General features: G+C 42.1%; 1 protein-coding gene and 1 long non-coding RNA gene across 4 annotated transcripts in view; both read left to right on the forward strand.

Moving 5' to 3' along the window:
- The window catches only part of MAP3K20 (mitogen-activated protein kinase kinase kinase 20), a 193,928-nt gene that overhangs the window by 22,969 nt on the left and 151,018 nt on the right, over positions 1 to 19,941 (forward strand). The gene's annotated exons all lie outside the window — the stretch shown is intronic.
- On the forward strand, positions 4,649 to 10,422 carry LOC109502735. Its single transcript, XR_002161557.3, has 2 exons — positions 4,649 to 7,780; positions 9,815 to 10,422. It is a non-coding gene; the product is annotated as an uncharacterized LOC109502735 (long non-coding RNA).

Here is a 19,941-nt window from a genome sequence, read left to right on the forward strand (position 1 = left end):
GTTTGAATACTGCCTTTGGTGACATATGAGATGCAGGCTGTTCAATTTTGGAGCAGTTTAATTCTTAGAAAGTTCTTTATAATGTAACTTCCAGGCATTGCTGTTGGACTCTGGCTCTCAGAACAAATCTTACCCTCTTCTGTATGTCAGCTTCTTGATGAGCACAAGTTCTATATCGTATTCATGTTTATATTTCCTGAGCTCGCTATAAGCAATCAATAAGTGTATAGGGCATAAATAAACAGTAAACATGGTGATCACGCTTCAACTTTCTTCTTTCGTAAGATTTCCAGAAAGGTTCTGCTATTCCTGAATCCACAGAAAAGAACACAGTTTGCCATTCCTAGTCTACTACATAGCCTTTCTTTCTTCGTGTTTGGCTGACTTTTTGAGTTCTTAATAAATTCGTTTGTCTTTCAATGAAAGGTTCTGTTCTATAACAGCTAGGAAGGATTTTCCTGGCCATGTTCTTACTTTTTTTTTTTTTTTTTTTACATGTTTCCAAAAAAGGAATCCAAGATCCTTTTTCTTAGCTCTGCTAGCATCAGATGTTCACTGACTGATGACCTGAGAAAGATGAAGGTGTCCTGCATGAAATGAGACTGCCAGAATCTTAGTGACTTGAAAATACGACTTTTATCCCTGTTGCTGTTCTTCAGAAAATAGTGCTTGGTAAAATTAGCTACTTAGAGCAGCTACACTGATGAGGAAGAAAATGTCTGGTGTTTGTGCAGGCTCTGTTAAAGAATGAGAGGACTCTGTGCCTGCTCTGCTTTTAAAGAGAGGTAGTAAGCGATTAATGAATATAATCAGTTTAAATCACTAAGTTAAAAAAATTTTTTTAACATTTATTTTTGAGAGAGACCGAGCAGGAGCAGGGGAGGGGCAGAGACAGAGGGAGACACAGAATCCGAAGCAGGCTCCAGGCTCTGAGCTGTCAGCCCAGAGCCGGACGTGGGGTTCGAACTCATGAACTGTGAGATCATGACCTGAGCTGAAGTCGGATGCTTAACCAACTGAGCCACTCAAGTGCCCCAATGTTTATTTTTGAGAGAGAGAGAGAGAGAGAGAGAGAGAGAGAGAGAGAGAGAGAGAGAGAGATTGAGAGACATAGTGGGAGCAGGGGAGGGGCAGAGAGAGAGGGAGACCCAGAATCCGAAGCAGGCTCCAGGCTCTGAGCCGTCAGCACAGAGCCCGACGCGGGGCTCGAACTCACGGACCGCGAGATCGTGACCTGAGCCGAAGTCAGACACTTATCTGACTGAGCCGCCTGGGTGCCCTTAACTCACTAAATTTTTAAAACATGTAGAACTGTGCTTCCTTTAGTAGGAAACTGAATTGCCTTTGTTATTAGAACTATAGTTGTAGAGTCTATCTTAAGCAGTGGGTATTCATTTTTATATCATTGGATGGGTATTTTAAAAGACAGTACAAAGTTTAGTTGGCATCTAAACTGACTTTTCCTGAACTAATTCAACTGTGGACAAATCTTTAACGTTGTGAAAATGGATAGCTTCTTCCCTTCAAAAATCTCAGGACAGTTTCATAACCACGAGTTAAGGCCCCTGTGTGTAATCTGCGTTCTTTCTTGGGAAAAAGTTTATCCTCAGAAGAACCTGGGAACTGTCACTAAGGCCAGAGTACATGTCTCAGAACAAGAGGACATGTGGGGAACCCTGGTTCTAGATAGACTCACCTCAAGTACTGATCACCCCAAGAACAGAATTTAGTAAGAGATCAAGAAATTAGTATTAACTGGATATGGGGGTGTGGAATGTTAAAAAATATATACTCTGCCTTGTGTTGAAAACAATTTAAGATTGTTAGGTAGAATAAGTATATTTTTCAGGTTCCAGGGAAGACCCTATGAGCCCCCCAAATCTCCCTTTCCTAAATGTACAGTAAAGAAATAGAAGAAAATTGACATTTCTTGAGTTCCTGTTAATATATGGCTGCTATTCTAAGCAGTTGGCATATTCTATTTAATCTTATTGCTAATGCCTCTAGTTTTAGTATTGCAATTTCACTCTTTAAGATAGTTTCCCTTAATAAAAATGCAAACAACACTGAGAAGGGTAACTCAACATGTTAGTAATACCTCAGAGTGAGTGACATATGTGTTGTTGGTGTTGTTGTTTTTCCCCTGAGCACATGGTTTTCTAGGTGAGGGATGTATAATTGTTGCTGTAAGAGACTGTGACCTGAACAGATTACTGGGAAATCTCCTTTTTGATATTCTGTCATCCAACAAATATTATTACATGCTAGGCACTATTTTAGATACTGGAGCCTTCTCGGTAATAAAATAGACAAAAATTCATGTCCTTTTAGAGCTTACCTTCAAATGTGGAAATAAAACAAATTAAATTGTATGTTAAAACATAAAGACACTCACCCCTTTTAAATATGGGCTGAATTTAGTGACTCACTTGCAAAGACTGGGGTATAGGAAAAGGAAAACTAGTAACTTTAAGCTTTAGTAACTTTACAGTGGACGCCTGGCAGATACCATCTTAACCAAGCGATCTGGGTTAGCATCGCTAGTGATAAGCCACATCAGCACATGCGTCCCCTGTGTGGTGTGATGAGAAAAGCACCTCATCTCTGCAGTCTTCTTCCCCCAAACCTGTAATCCCAGTCTAGTCATGAGGAAAACCCCAGATAAGCCCAAGCTAATAGACATTCTACAAAATACTTGGCCCCTGCCTCTCAAGGCTATTAACAGAAAGTGTCGCAATCCAGAAGAGATTAAGGAGGCCTGGTCAGCAAACATTTGGTATCCTGAATTGGATTCTAGAACGGGGGGGGGGGGGGGGGGGGGGGGAAGGCACTGGTAGAGAAAATGGTGAAATCCAAATAAGATCTGGAGTTGAGTTAAGCAATCATGTACCAGTGATGGTTTCTTGGCTTTGACAAATCTAAGTGGGCAGCATGTTTAAAATTAGGGGAAACGAGGTGAGAGGAATGATCTGCATTGTCTGTTCAACTTCTCTGTAAAGCTGACATTATTCCAAAATTAATACTTTATATAAAAATACAAGGAACACCACAGAACAGAGTAAGGGAAGTCAGGAGTGCCAGCGTGGGGTCAGTGTTGCAAATTAGGTTAGGCAGGGGAGGCCTCATTGAGAAGGTGATACTGGGCAAAAACTTGAAGGAAGTGAAAACGGAGCCCCGTACTTATATGCAGGTGAGACTTTCAGTAGAGATGACAGGTGGGAGCATAGTTGCTGCATTGGAGACATAACAAGAAGGCCATTGTGGCTGGGAGTGGTGTGGATGAGGGGAAGAGAAACCGGAAATGGGGCCAGAGAGGTAACAAGGCCAATGGTATAGGGCCTGGTACGCAATTCTAAGAGCTTCTAATTTAAATTGGGAGGAAATGGTGAGCAATTGAATGCTTTGGGTTTGTGCAGTGAGATTATTTATGTTTCAATATGGCCACTCTGGATACTCTGTAAGAAAAGACCATAAGGGCAGAGGCGGGGGCAGAAAGACCAGAAAGGACTATAATCCAAATGAGAGGTTTTTGTGTCTGGGGCCAGGAAGGTTACAGTGCAGGCAGTAAGAAGTGGTTGCATTTGGGGTGTATTTTAAAGGTAGAGCTAACCAGACTTGCTCACCTGTTGGACGTGCTGTGTGAATGTGGAGTCCTGGGGGTCTCAAAGGCTTTGCTCTTAGGAGATGGAGGGTGTGTTCGCCATCTTGTGAGATGGGGAACATCATGCATGGAACAGGTTTGTGAGAGTAGATTGGGAGTTCTTTTGTGGGGGGGGGGTGGGTCCAGAGAGAGAGAGTGTGTGTAGGCAAGGGGCAAAGGGGGAGAGAGAGTGACTGAGACTGGGACCAAAGCAGGCTCCATGCCCAGTGTGGAGCCTGATGCAGGGCTTGAGATCATGACCATGAGATCGTGACCTGAGCCGAAATTAACAGTCGGACACCTAACTGACTGGGCCACCCAGGCACCCCAGGAGTTCATTTTTCATATAAGCGATGAAAAATTGGAATTAGTCTAAAAAATACCATTTATAATACAACAAAAATATGAAATAGTTGGAAACAACCCAAATATCCATCAACAGATGAATGGATAAACAAAATATTGTATATGGGTACAGTGGAATAGCATTCATCCCTTTAAAAAAGGAAGGAGATTCTGGAACACTTTACAACATGGATGAATCTTGAAAGCAGTATGCTAAGCAAAGGAAGCCAAATACAAAAAGACAAATATTGTATGATTTTGCTTCTGCGAGGTACCTAGAATAGGCCAATTCAGATGCAGAAAGTAGAATAGTGGTTACCAGGTGCCACAGGGAATAGGGAGTTTCATTGGTACAGAGTTTCTATTTGGGGTGTTGAACACATTCTGGAAATGAATAGTGATGGTTGTGCAACATGTGAATGCATTTAATGTCTCATACACTTAAAATGATATTTTATGGGGTGCCTGGGTGGCTGAGTCAGTTAAGTGTCTGGCTCTTGGTTTTGGCTCAGGTCATGATCTCACAGTTTGTGAGATTGAGCCCCATGTTGGGCTCTGGGCTGACAGTGTGAAGCCTACTTGGGATATTCTTTCTCTCTCTCTCTCTCTGTCTCTCTCTCTCTCTCTCTCTCTGCCTCTGCCTCTGCCTCTGCCTCTGCCTCTGCCTCTGCCTCTCCCCTGCTTGCATGTGTGCTCTCTCTCTCTCTCCCTTTCTCTCCATCTCTACAATAAATAAATTTTTTTAAATGATATTTTATGTACCCCAACTAAAATATAGAGTTCTGTTTCTAAAAAACAATACGAAATATTAAAGGATAAATTTAACAAAAGCACTGTGCAGGATCTTTACATTGAAAACTATAAAACACTGCTGAGAGAAATAAAAGAAGGCATTAGTAAGTGGAGAGATCTACTCTGTTCATAGATCAGATATATGCTATTAAGATGTCCATCCGTTCTCCTGAAACTGATTTGTAGCTTTAATACAATCCCAATTATAACATCAGCCAATTTTTGGTAAAAATTGATCAGCAGACTGTAAAATCTATATGGAAATGAAAAGGATCTGGAGTAACCGAAACAGTTTTGAAAAAGAATGATGTTGGAGGACTTACATAACATATTACCTTATATTGTTACTTACTGTAAAGTTACAGTTACCAAGATTGTGTGGTATTCGTGTTATAGATGGACCAGTGGAACAGAACACAGTCCAGAAATAGATCCATATTTGGTCAATAGAATTTTGACAAAGGTACCAGGACAGTTCAGTGAGGAAAGGATAATCTTGTCAACAAATGGTGCTGAATCAGTTAGTGTCCATATGCCAAAAACTGAGAACCACTGGACTAAGGAAATGTAACAGGGCTATGAGCATTGATAATGGTGTGTGTTTTCATCAGCCATAGTCAGCTCAACAGGTACAGGAGTGGAGTAGACAGCGAATTGGGTTTTTTTCAGGGTTGTCATTTTCCTGAGTATAATGAAATAAAAGCACAAGAAGGGAGTTGAGGATGGATGCAAAGGAAGGGTTCTGTGATTTGCAAAGGAAATTTAAGTTAGGAAGGAAGGGAAGACCTCTGGGAAGGAAGTGGCACTGAAAAGGTGTAGGAACGGGTGACTCTAGGTCACGGGACCATTGGAGCCCAGGTACTTAAACAGAGGAGCTGGAAATCTAGGAAGTGGGATGGATGGGTTTGGATTGTGGAGGGGTGCAGTTTAATGGTAATGCAGGGTCTAGGGTGTGACCAAAGGAATGTGTGGATGAGGTGTGGTGAAGGATTAGGTTATTGCAGGGGAGTTCAAGGACTTGAGAGGACAAGTGCCAGAGGCTCATTTATGTGCATGTGAACATTCCCACACTATGAGACAAGAATAGTAATTGGAGAAAATGACAGTGAGCCAGGAGCTAAAATCATCAAGAAATGAAGGGGAGCTGTTTGGAATTGTTGGTATATGTTGGCAACAATGAAGGATGATGGATGATGTGATCTAGTGACCTAAGTTCCAGCATTTAGGGCGGGGGAGAGCTGTCTGGAACTGATAATGAGGAGAGCATAAGGAGGTGAGCAAGGAGAACACTTTGCTCACCTCCAGACCTACTGGAGCAAATGCTGAGAGAGGGATTGGCTGCCATTGAGAGGCCCACAGAGAAGAGCCCAGGGTCTGTCAGAGAAGACAAGGAAAGTTTAAGGAAGAGGTTCAGGATAGAGGGGGTCTGGCTGCTGGTGGGGCATGAGGGCACCGTGGAAGGGTTTCGGGAGCGAGAGAAAACTGGAAAATAGGGTCTAGCCGGAATATGTGCAGTCATATAGGGATTGGCACTTGGGAGATGGGGGATGGGCACCTGGGGCTTGGGTCGTCTTGTGGCAAAGACATAATCAGGGATCATGGGCACAGTGAGGTGAGTCCTGAAGTTCGTAGGTCGGAAAGTGGTGGCCAGGCTGTGGAAGTAGGAGGGAGTAGATGTTAGGGTTCCCCTGGCCTTCGGAATTGGGCATGACAGACCTGGGAAGGAGTATATTGACTATGAAAATCTGGTTAACAACAGAAGGGATTTTCTTTAATTTCAGGTTGTGTGATATGTGTTCTGTGGAATTTGTCAGTGGCTCTCTGAGGAGATAACTGGTAACAAGGCCATTCTAGAGTAACCAGGAAAAACTTCTTTCCAGCAGCATGTGCTTAATGGAGAGTCAGTCCACTGGCTGAGGTGAGGCTGAGATAGCAGTCAAAATGTTTACGAAGACTATAGAATGAATTTTCATTGGCATGTCTTAAACCAAGTCGTCTGTCTTTTGTTGAAGATGGAGGCATTAATCCTAGGAAGCTGGATAGCTACGTGTTTTAAGAGCCTGCACTCCAGAGTCAGACAGTGGAGATTCAAATCCTGGCCGCACTCCTCATTACTTAAGCAGATCTCAGTTTTCTCTTCTGTAAAATGTAGATAATAATAGGGCCTGCTTCACAAGGTTATGACGAGGGCCAGCCGAGGTCATCCATGTTGAGCACGCCTAGCTTGCTTCCCGGCACCTGGTCCGCTTCAGCATTCGTGACTGTTGCTATTACTGTTCATTCGGCAGCTTACAGTCAGAACATACTCAGTGTTCATACTGTCCTCTGTGGCTCGCCGAACATGTTTAAGCATAGCTTTCTTTTTTAAGAGCTGTGGACAACTTAGTTACTTACATTACCTTACAGTATAATGTTTCCCAGACTTTTAAAATCCACATCTTCTGTGATGCTTTCTCATCCTGTTGTTTTTCATTTTCTTATGAGCCAACAATATTTTATCATTTACTTGATATATATTTGTGTTATTAAGTAGAATGTTTTAACTTAAAAAAAAAAACTATACTTTTTATACTTCCGCTTTCCCTGTCCTCCAAAAGCTGGTATCTTCCTCCCCCCCCACCCCCCACTGGAGAATCATTGTCACCTAGGGTCCTTATGACGGCATCATAGAACAATTTGGAGATATCTTCCCACACACAAGACCGGTAGAAGTGAAAAGAACTGATGGCACTTCGTGCTGGTGAGGGTATGGCATAATGGGCACCCTAGTCCCTTGGTGTATGTTGGCAACAGTGAAGGATGATGGATGATGCAGGCTAATGACCTAACATTCCGCCTTTGGCTGTGGTGGGGCAGGGGGCGCGGAGAGCTGTCTGGAACTGGTAATGAGGAGCAAGGTGGACACCTTGCTCGCCTCCAGGCCGAGTGGAGCAGATGCTGAAAGACACCACCTAGCTGCCGTTGAGAGGCCTACAGAGGAGAGCCCAGCTCCTGTCAGAGAAGGTGAGGCAAAGTTCAGAGAAGTTTAAACTTTCTGTGGACGTCCAAAGGGGCAGAGCCTTCAGAGGGCAGTTTGAGAGATTCTCAAAAGTCTTAAAATGTCATTTGACCCATCACCCTCACTTTTAAGAATTTGTTCTAAGGGAATAGTTGGAAAAATGCACATGCAGATGTATTCAGAGCTGTGTATGGCCATGAAAAATGGGAAACAGAATGTGCTACTTTCATAATTAAAAAAAAAATAAAGCTGGGGCACCTGGGTGGCTCAGTTGGTTGAGCGTCCAACTTTGGCTCAGGTCATGATCTCACAGTCCGTGAGTTCGAGCCCCACATCGGGCTCTGTGCTGACAGCTTGGAACCTGGAGCCTGCTTCGGATTCTGTGTCTCCCTCTCTCTCTGCCCCTCCCCTGCTCATGCTCTGTCTCTCTCTGTCTCAAAAATAAATACAAACATTTAAAAAAAAAAAAAAAAGCTGACCAAATGCACGGAATCTTAGAGCATGGAGACAGGAGAAATATCTTTATAATTGGTCTGTTCTGTACGCAGGAGGCCTCTGTGTACTAAACTGTTTAGTGTTGAATCATGCACAGTACCTTGAAAGTTTACGCATATGTTTCCTTAATCCTTTTTTTTTTAATGTTCATTTATTCTTGAGAGAGTATGAGCAGGGGAGGGGCAGAGAGAGAGGGGGACAGAGGATGCGATGCGGGTCTAGAACTCACGAACCATGACATCATGACCTGAGCCGAAGTCGGACTCTTAGCCAACTCAGCCACCCAGGTGCCCTTCATATGTTTTGAAATATTTTCTGCTTCACCTCTCCTAGAAGAATATCATTGATGACCCAGAATTTTAATCTCCTTATTTATCTTCCTTTCCCCCCTGGCCCCAATTTCTTTGCTGTCCTGAAGCTCTGCATACATATGGTATAAAGTAAACATGGGTTCTTCTTAAGAGTTTCTCGGTCTTACTTGATAGTTGGAGAAACACTGCAGACACTTTAAGTTAAATGTAATTTGCATTTATCTGGTCACTTGGTACTAGTGACCAGGAATACAAATAGAACGTTTGGTTACTAACCAGTAAGGCTTTAGAACTTTGCCTATATTTCTAGCTTGCTCCCGATCTGGTAATTATAAAGGGGAGAAATCTGTATTTGCTCTGTGGGTGCAAATGTGTAAAGAACAAGTAGCCCAGTACTTGGGTGGTATTAGAAATATGCCTTTCCTTTTATTCTGGTGGATTTTCCCCCCTCTTTTTGTTCTAGCAAACTCATAAAGGTTCTGGAATGTTTACCCACAGCCATTTGTCAGGATGAGTTAGGAAGAAATTTTCCTTTTTAAGAACTGTATATAAACAGAGAGAAACATTTCACACCTGTTTATCTTAGCGGGGCCTGCGCAAAGGGGGAGATAGGTCCTGCCTTAATTCTTCCATTGAGAGAGGAGTTTAGAAAAGAGGCAGAGTGTCCTGTGATCTCGTGAGCTTTGGATTAGAGCACTCAGAACCAAGTGGAGGGGCCCACCATTTGTGGCTACGCATGAAAACCTTTCCTAAATTTCTTATTTCTCTATTTGAGCCCGTCTTTCAGCTCACCTAGCTGAATTGTCTATGTTCATGAGATGCTTCTATAATACATTTTCAGACATACATTTTAGGATTCAGAATTTTTTCCTTACTGAAAACTACCTTTCAGTTTTGGTCTCCATTTGTTACAAATCTCTCTCCTAGTATTTTAGGAAATCTTGTTGGAGCGTGGGGCATGATCTATAGTGTCTCCTCTAAAGGAATGTTTGATGATCCTCTTTTAAGATACTGTTCATTCAATTTTGTAATAAGTAAGACCTAATAATAGCTTTTTAACTTTAAACAGAGAGTCCTTTTTTATACAACTTCGAAATCAAAATAAAGTGGTGTCGTCCCTGACTGAATCAGTTCATAAGCCGTGTGAGAAAATTAGTCTGTCTTTCCATTTGCTACAACCTCTCATCACCGAGTCTCTTTCCTTACAACCATTTAGACCATTTTCTCTTGCAGATGTTCCAACCTTACTTGCTTTCAGTGCCTACCTTGGTTAATGACTCTGCCCCGTCTTTGCCCATCGTCCTGAGTGAACTTGGTACCCGCTTGAAGGCCCTCTGAGTCGACTGCCTGCTTCTGTCACTACTACCACTTTGTCTTTCAGCTCCACTTCCCTGCAGCCACTTATGGGTAAAACCTTCAACATCTCAACTTAGAACTACTCCCCCTTGAAAATAGCAAGCCTTAGCTTCCCCTCTCTGCCCGCAATTCGTCTTACCCAGTCTTCCAACAACCCTGCTTTTCTTCACCCTTATGATGACCTGCAGCCTGTATGCTTCAAATTCTGCTCCCACCCCCTTTTTAAATCTGTTTTTAATTGAAGGAGAGTTGACATAGAATATTATATTAGTCTCAGGTGTCCAGCATCGTCATTTCACATTTATATACGTTACAACATGCTCACCACAGTAAGTGTAGTTACCATCTGTCACCATACAAAGTTTTACCATATTATTGACTATATTCCCCCTTTTGGATTCAGTTGCTCCAAGCTTGCATGTTTCCCACCATGTACTTATTTCGGTGCTCACCTCTTAATCCTATTAAATCCCTTTTGTCTCATCTCCTTGACCTTCTACTCCTTGAAGACAAAGACAGTGGCTTTGTGTATCTGTGGATCACTTTGAACAGTGTGTATTTTTTTTTTATTTTGTTAGTGTTTATTATTTTTGAGAGAGAGAGAGACAGAGTGCGAGCAGGGGAGGGACAGAGAGAGAGACACACATGCCAAATCCGAAGCAGCCTCCAGGCCCTGAGCTGTCAGCACGGAGCCCGATGCGGGGCTTGAACCCATGAACTGCAAGATCATGACCTGAGCCGAACTCGGTCGCTTAACTGACGGAGCCACCCAGGTGCCCATTATTTTCTTAATATGCAAATGAATGTTAACATATCTGTTCACAGATTCAGGTCTAACAACTTTTGGCTGTGCCAAAAATTAATACACCTACCATCAGAGGACAAATATTTACAACACCGAGGAACCCAACTAATAGAATTACAGGGTCTGTACTTTCAGGGCTGCAAACTCCAGAGTCCTCATACAGTAATCTAAGGATGTGAGGTCGGCCAGACATCACACGGTGGGAGGTGCGGGAGCTGGGGTGGCCTCTGCGCTGTGTAGCTGCCTGCTAGTCTCTCAGGGTTGTCGTTCAGAACATGGTCCAGATTGGTAGCTCATGGGGGCATCTGTCCTGCAGGTATGTTGTGTTTGGTCCGCACAGAAGTCTAATTTTTCAAAACTTATTATGAACGTTTAAAACTTAGATGATTTTACATGAAAATCCAGATTTCTGGCTTCCTTGAAAAAGAAGCAAACTGGATCTATGTTGTTGAGTGCTGACACTGTTGTTGACTTCAATGATGAGGGCAAGGCTCGTTTGGAAGTATCAGTTCTAAAAGATTAGTGAATTTCAGTACTATAATTTTATAACTGAATCATAATGAGATGCAATTTTCATTAGCATTTAATAATGCAACCAATAAAATAAAAGAATTGGTCTTTTAAAACTATTTATCTGTGAAGGATAGCTGAAAGACTAAGGACTGTTAAGCTGAATCTTTTCAGAATGCCCCCCAAAAGAGTTCCTTATATGAAGTAGGGATATGTTCTTGTAAACTTTTAAACTTCCTCGTTCATTTTTTTTCTTAATAAAACATACTGAAATTTATTCTTGGAATTTATGGTAGCACAGAAATTTTAAGTGCCGTGCAAAAATGCAAAATGTAAAAACCAGGAGCTGAAATGTATGTTTCAGCAAGCAGCAGCTTTCTGCGAACTACAAACACCACGTCCACGTTTCCTGAATTATTTCTGATGTGACAGCAGTATCTTCCTTTCACTTTATTCATTTTCCCAAACTACAGACACGGTGATTATTTTTATGTGGTAAAGGATTAATGCAATGACTCTTTGTTCCAGGTCTATTGTGGTAATAAAAGAATGAGACAAATACCAAGAACAGTGATAATGAAAAATCACTCTTTTCCATTTTATTTTTCCACATAAAGCTCTCTCTTCTGTCCTCTGTTATCTCTGTGAAGAAAGCTACTCTAAAAAAGGAAATCTTTCTTTGAAAATTCTGGAATGATCAGACTGGGCATATTCCTCTTATTTATTTGTTTTTACTGATTTTGCATCTATGATAGCAAAAGAAATAAAACACATAATGCTTTTTATACATAGAAGAATATTAGCAGACATTTCCATTCCATTTAAAGGCTTCTCCAACCCACACATCCCTTTTAGAGTTTTCTTCAAAAATATAAGGAGTGTTAAATGCACTGGTATATTTAATTTTTTGCTTAATCGAAGAGTTTTTAAAAAATGATGAAATTTGTAATAATAAAAAGATGAAATTTTATATGACTTGGTTGCTTGATGATTTACCCTTACGTGAAAGTAATACCAAGGCCTTTGAATCATCTATTTTGCTATTTATTTTCTTAATAAAATTTCACTTTTTAGATTATAACCTTAATACCCTTAATTATACAGAAAAATTGGTTAGTAATTTGCAAGATTATACAGTACAGAATAAATATTAGGATAGTCTAGAGGAGTGCTAATCTAGGAAATGCATCCAAATGAGGCAAACTGACATAAATCATTTTGGACTACAGAAATTTTTATTAATCTCTTGTGGCATTTAATACTGAGACATTGTCCTCTTTTCCCCCTAAGGTATGTTAGAAAAACACCTAAGTTATATAAAGGTCTTCCCTGTTTAGCTAGAGCGATATACCTGCTGTTCGTCAATGTAAAGACAGGGGAAGAGATGGCAGGTGCTTGGGAGAGTGGTAAATGGAGAGCTGTGACAAGAATACAGATCTAAGTCTCTGCAATGGCAGGGGACTTGTCTTAAGGGGTTTTCTGTTCTTACGCAATTATAATCAGAGCATTTTGGACCTGAAAGCATATTATCTGAGGCCAGCTATTTTTGCTTCCATTGTTTTACAAATGGAGATACCTAGCCATTTAGTAGACCTTCAGATTAATTATGTTCCATCTCTTTTCTCTTTATAAATCCACTTTCCTTGAAGTAAGAATATTTCTTAGTTTATTGTATTGTTTACATTTAAGGAGATAAAAATATTTCCTTTAATAGATGTACCTGAAAGAGTGAGATCTGAAGTTAGTAACCTAATGATCTAGTTGGGGGAGCAAGAACTAACCACACAGTTTTATGGACCTCTCAGTTTTTTTAAATGACTTCCAAATTCTTGGGTTTGTGGTAGGGAGCAAATTTAGACAAGCAGCAAGTAAAAGATGTGACATGTGAATATTTCATGTGTTGGTTACTTGGGTTGCCTATGCGTCTAAATTTGATCCTTGTGGCCATGAACACTGAGGAGCCACAAGCATATGTGTATATACACAAACACACCCACACACTTCCCCCTAAGATTTTTACAAGACTCTGTTCTGGATCCAGCGATTTCATAGTGTAAAGTAGGGAATGGAGATTATATTTGACAAAGAGACTTGCTAGATTCCTTGAAGGAGAGAGAGCCCTTAATGGAAAGGCTTGACTTAGAAGTTGGTAGTCATTATGCCAGTTCATCTCCATTGTTTGCATCTACATCATCATGGAATATAGGACTTGATTTCAAACTATCTTCTTTGATTCCAGAAATTACAACTTCCTGTCATTTAGTTGAAAACATTATCAAAATAGCAGTTTTAGAAGTAGTTGTAGAAGTGTGTAAGTTTTAAAAGTGTGCAGTTTGTACAGTTAGTAAATCCAGCCCAGTGGGGAATACCATGATAGAGGAGATGCGTCAGTACAGAACAGGACATTCTATCAGTCAGGATCCAGTAAAGACACAGAAACCACACCTGTAATTTGAACAGTGAAAACTTAATACTAAAATTACTAACTAGCAAAAAGTCAACCACTATTAACTAGTAAAAGCCTCTAAAGAACACAGGAATAGCAAATACAGGGGTAGCTACCAGCTCTTAGGGGGAATACCAAAGGAAGGAACAGCCTTAGAAGAGTCCTTCCCACCCCCACCCCGGGCTGAAACGTATACCTCATTGGAGAGCACGTAGCTGTAGCCTATTGGATGATGGAGGGGCTTGCTGTGGTGTCCCAGGCTGGAGCTGGGTGACAAGTAGCCATCTGCTGCAATTCTACTGAAATTCTCAGGGGTGCCATGCACTGGTGCTGTGTGTGTGGGAAGCCATCTGCTGGGGACCTGGTAGGCTGAAGGTGGCCCACAAGAATCTTAAAGCCGAGGTACTAATAAAACACTTGAGGGTGAGTAACATTGGATCTCACACTTACCACTGGCTACCACAACTACTGGGGGAAAAAATCACACAGGAATCAGGAAGAGAAGTCTCCTCCTCTGCTGTGCCTTGCAGTGTCCCTTCAATGTCCTTTATTGACACAGCCTAACGTTGCACCAGCTGGGAAAGGGAAAATGTTTGTAGGGTGTAGCTCTAGTATCACAAGGCAGAACAAAAAGCAATAGATATGGTGCTGAGAGGCAGCAGATTATCAACTGGCACAATTCATGCCTTTGGCTACTCAGCTGCTGTGTATACCCTTTGTACACACTTGAACTTCCATATAATTATGAAGCAACTATGCTTTTACCAGACAAGATCAGCTGTCCTTCGTATAAGTGAAGTTCTTACCATTCCCCAAAATAAGGAGACACAGGGTCCCAATGGTCATTGTATCCATTGCGTGCTTCATTAGTTTCTCCTCAAATTCCATCGTAGTCCCACTGAATACTTTATTACCTAAAATCTCAATCATAAAGTTAACCTCAAACACCTTGTCCATAAAATATGGAGGAAATAGTCATTTTTCCAAAGAAGACATACAAATAAAAATAAAGATACATTTGTAAAAATACAAATAAAGAAAATATGGTTTGTAAGGTACAAACTTTCAGTTGTAAGATAAATCCTTGAGACCGAATATACAACATGGCGATGATAGTTAATACTAATGTGAAATTTATTAAGAGTAGATCTCGAGACCTCTCATCACACATATGCAAAAGGTAACTATGTGAGGTGACAACTGTGTTAATTTGCATGATTGTGATAATTTCACAATGTGTATGTATAGCAAACCATCATGTTGTATATCTTAAATATATGCAATTTTTGTCAGTCATACTTCAGTAAAGCTAAGAAAAAGATAAAATAAGGGGAAGAAAAAGAAGAAATAGTTGATATACACAAATAAGTGTATATATATTTATTTTTTTAGAGAGAGTATGTGAGTGGGGGAGAGAGGCAAAGGGAGAGAGAGAATCTTAAGCAGGTTCCAGGCTCCGGGTGGAGCCAGAGTTGGGGCTTGATCCCATGGCCTTGGAATCGTGACCTGTGCCAAAATCAAGAGTTAGATGTTCAACCGACGGAGCCACCCAGGCACCCCATATATTTAGATATAGATATACAGATATCAGGCAAAGGGAAAATATACAAATCTACTACCATTCTTATTTATAGTCCTCATTTCTGTAATTGGTCATTATCTCTGGCTTCCTTCTAACACTGCTCATTTTATATTTTATTTTCCCTGCAGCCAAAACCTCAGCTGGCTGGGAGTCTTTCCCTGCTGGAGTGACTGAACTTTCATTCCGGAAGGTTCCAAATCTTCACTAGTCCTGCTTATTATTGGTTGTCCTAGTGTTTCATTAACTTTTATTCTTGGGCATAAAAGTACTAGGAATCACCGCATAGAATCTCCTGAGTTTCAGACATAGACTTCCTTGCCACCACTGTTTGGCAACAACCCAATTTTTCTTTGGTAATTAGGATCCATCTCTTTGGTCAATAGAGGAACCTCTTTTTTTTTTTTTTTTTTTTGCTTGTTGGTCCAGTGGCATACAAAGTGAAAATAGCCAAGTGATAGTATTGTATTTCAATTCACTGGAATCATTATTGTGTCCTCTGGTGGAAAACTTCCATCAGTGGGGGCTAAGACCTTCCAAACCAGCAGAGCTCAAAGTTGTTGGGATGGAGAGCAAATAATAATGACAGGAACCCATTGATTCCCAGATCCAGTGGCCTCTGATTCAAAGCATACATTTCATCCTCTAAATCAGAAATGCTTTTAGGATGTTGTCTCCCAACTCGATGATGTACCTGAGACGACCTAAGTGATTCCACCTTTCTGTTAGGCTAGCTGCTTCTGAATGAATGGGTATAAGGTGAGGCCAGTTAATCCTATGGGTTTGAGCCCATTGCTACACTTCCTTTGCCATGAAATGGTTTCTTCCATCAGAAGCGATGGAATGTACTGAATGGAATAATGGTGAAGAAGGAATGCCATGGGGCAGCTGAGGAAGATTCTGTCAGAAACATTCCAGGTATTACTGCAGCTCAGCTCTGCTGAGGGGAAGTCCGTGTATATGGGCCCACACGTGGGCTCCACTGCCGTCATCATGGCCACTTGAGCCAGCATTGTGGTGGCTGGGAAAGAGTCTGAATGACACCTATGGAAGAGAGAGAATTTTGTTCATGTGATTATTGAGTACCTCCTCTGCAGTGGATGCCCATTGATGAGCATTCATATGGGACAGTCTGTGCCCCATCTGAGAGGTCCATCCACATATTTCTTCCCCCAAATTCTTTGTCATCAGTCTTGCAGTCTTATTCCTTTCACGTCCCTGATTGTCCAGCCAAACTGTACACAGTCATCCATGAATTAGTGTAAATCCACACTTCTGGCCAGCTCTCATTCCAGATAGAGTGGGTCACTAAATGTACTGCCCAAGTTCTGCCTCCTGAGAGGATTTTCCTTAAAAGCTGTTCTTTGGGGATCACCCCTGACTGGGGCTGCAGGCATCTAGTTTTAGTCAGTACTACCAATGTATGACACAGAACCATTTATAAATTGAGCTCATGTTTTTTCTTTCTCAGTCAACTTGTTATTGGGAACTTAGGATCAATTCAGAGCTAGTGTTTAGTCATCCCTGAAATCACTGGGTATTTCTTTTTCCCCAGTGTACTGTCCAGCTAGTAAATGGCGGCAGGTCCCTTTGATGGATTCTTGGAGGAGGACTTTCTTTTTCTTTTTCTTTTTTTTTTTTAATTTTTTTAACCTTTATTTTTTGAGAGACAGAAAGAGACAGAGAACGAGTGGGGGAGAGGCAGAGAGAGAGGGAGACACAGAATCTGAAGCAGGCTCCAGGCTCTGAGCTGTCAGCACAGAGCCCGACACGGGGCTCGAACTCACAAACTGTGAGATCATGACCTGAGCCAGAGTCGGACGCTTAACCAACTGAGCCACCCAGGCACCCCTAGGACTTTCTATACTTGTGGCCGAACTGCAGGGTTTTTCCTTAAGGAAACCTGGCCTTCCCTTCATCAAAGGGTTCTGGGTCTATAAACTGTCCTAGGCCTGGAAACTGGATATGGAGCTGGGACTCTGCCTGGTGGTGATTTAATGGCCACCAGATCTAGAATTTTCTTCTGTTTTATAGATCACATAATATTTTAATAGGTTCCATGCCGATTTCATTCCTGGGGATACCAAGATAAATTACTACCAGAGATTTCTCTGGGAAAAGCATTCTGACTATCAGTATGTCCCTGCTGCCTTTTATGATAAATGCACCAATCTTGTCTTTGGCATTAAGCACTGCCACTCCTGTAATCCCTTCATCCCCTAGGAAACCAGAAAACCTTTCTCAGTGGTAGCATTTCCTATGGTCATACCTGGTCTACAAATGAGAATGGCACAAAGTTTTTCAGAGATGCTGTATTTCTTACTGATTTATTTTTCAGTGTCTTAGTGGAAGGAGAATCTCTGGTCCTTCTCAGGAGATGTGGTTGGGATAGGTGGGTGGATATGCAGTTATAGGTGATAAATCCACTCCAACTTTCCTTTCTTCCTAAGCCTTTAGTTTCCTTTCTCCATATCATGCCAGGGAAGGTCTGGCATCCCAACCTTATTACATGTAAGTAATAAGACTATCCCTGTGCTCAAGTTTCTGTCAACCAACTAAGCTTTTAAGACACTTGCGGCTTCATGAGCTAATACCTTAATCTGGAATCTCTAAAAAAAAATGCATCCATATCCATGAAATCAGCCTGATCTGTATATTCCCACCCTCTTCTAACACTTTTGATATTTACTCCCCCACTCATTCCCTGGGCTTTTCTAATATATATTAACAAAAATCTTGCAGTTATTTTGGCTGTTAAGTTATTTTCTTCTGGGTAGTACTGTGTACCTGACCCCCTGGAGCATGTTGAGATTTGAGAATAATATGTGGTTATGGCAGATCTTGAAGGGAACGAGTGTCCCTTTGCAAAGTGTCCACTTCAGGTGAGGCTTTCTTTTTTTTTTTTTTTTTTTCAATGTTTATTTATTTTTGGGACAGAGAGAGACAGAGCATGAACGGGGGAGGGGCAGAGAGAGAGGGAGACACAGAATCGGAAACAGGCTCCAGGCTCTGAGCCATCAGCCCAGAACCCGACGCGGGGCTCGAACTCACGGACCGCGAGATCGTGACCTGGCTGAAGTCGGACGCTTAACCGACTGCGCCACCCAGGCGCCCCTAGGTGAGGCTTTCCAGCAAAAGAAAGCTAGTCTCTTGAGACACAGGAGGGTAAGAGGGTAAGCTACTCCCAGAGGCAAGGGAGCCTCAGAAAGACTTTGAGGTTTGGAATTATCAGTTTCATCTTGAATCCAGGCAGATGTTTCCCTTTCCAAGTGTCTGGTTCTATTCTTCCCCAATCAGTATGCTAACGTTCATGTGAGGAACTTGGTGAGGTTGTGAATTCACCTCACGTTGTAATTCAGGAACACACACAATAAGTTTTGTTTTTGATTTCTGGAAATATTAGCCCTGCGGCTACAGTTAAAAAAGATTCTTTCAGGGGCACCTGCGTGGCTCAGTCAGTTAAGCGTCCGACTTAGGCTCAGGTCATGATCTCACGGCTCATGAGGTCAATCCCCACATCGGCCTCCGTGCTGACAACTCAGAGCCTGGAGCCTGCTTTGAGTTCTCTGTCTCCCTCTCTCTCTGCCCCTCCCCCACTCGCACTCTGTCTCGCTCTCAAAAATAAATAAACATTAAAAAATTAAAAAAATTCTTCTAGATTGGCTATGGAAGTTTTTGTGGTTCTTAGACCATGACTTGGGCTGAGGATTAAAGGACCTGAGTTTGTCATTTTCTTTTGGTAAAAATACCTCCTTGATCTCAAAAGAATCCGTCCCTCCCTACATCCTTCTGTTCATCATTACTGCCATAACGGTCAAGGATAGCAGCAACCTTGACTTTCAGTCCTGGTTTCAGTTGGAATTTTCATGCACTGAATCATAGATGATAGCATGATTGATTTTGATGCCATTTTAGGCTGTGGATTACTAACCTCCCATTTCCCACTGACAGGAACCTGTGTCCTTCATTCTGGTGCAAACTCATGACCAAACTAATCCTAAAATCCTGTTTTTGAGGGTCCGTAGCCTGGAACCACACCCAGTACCAATTCTATATTAGTCAGGAAAATTAGTATAGAGAATTATTAGCTAGTAAAAGATGGCTAACTACTAAATGGGGTAAAAGAGACTCAGGAACACGGGAATAACGAATGCTCCTGCTCCCTGGAGCTGAGGGAGAGTATTCAAGGAAGAAACACACTTGGAAGAGTGTGCATCGCCCAGGCTGTGACTGAGACCCGTTGGAGGGCCTGTATCTGTGAAAGAATGATGGCGGAGTTTCCTGCCGCTCCGTGGGCTGGAGTCGGTTCCCGAGAAGCTGCCTGTCGGGGTGCTGGGTTAAGTTTGACGTAGTACCATAGGTTCGAGTTGTTCCACAAGCAGCCACTCTCTGGGTTACCTGTGGGCCAGAGCTGGTGAACGTGGAGCCACCTACTTGGGCGCCAGTGGCCAGAGCTGGCAGGCAGGAAGCTGCCCGCCAGGGTGTAACGTGCCAGAGCTCGTTCTCAAGAATCTTGCTGCTGGGGAGCCAGAGAAAACTGCTGCGGGCTGAGCACCCCTGGGTCTCCTGCACAGTGCTGTCAGCCATGCTGTCAGAGTGAGCACCCAGGAGCAGGAAAGAGAAGCGCCTTCCTCTGATTTGCCTTGCAGTGACCCTCCAGTGCC

The sequence above is a fragment of the Felis catus genome, chromosome C1, assembly GCF_018350175.1.
Source record: "Felis catus isolate Fca126 chromosome C1, F.catus_Fca126_mat1.0, whole genome shotgun sequence".
Lineage (NCBI taxonomy): Eukaryota > Metazoa > Chordata > Mammalia > Carnivora > Felidae > Felis > Felis catus.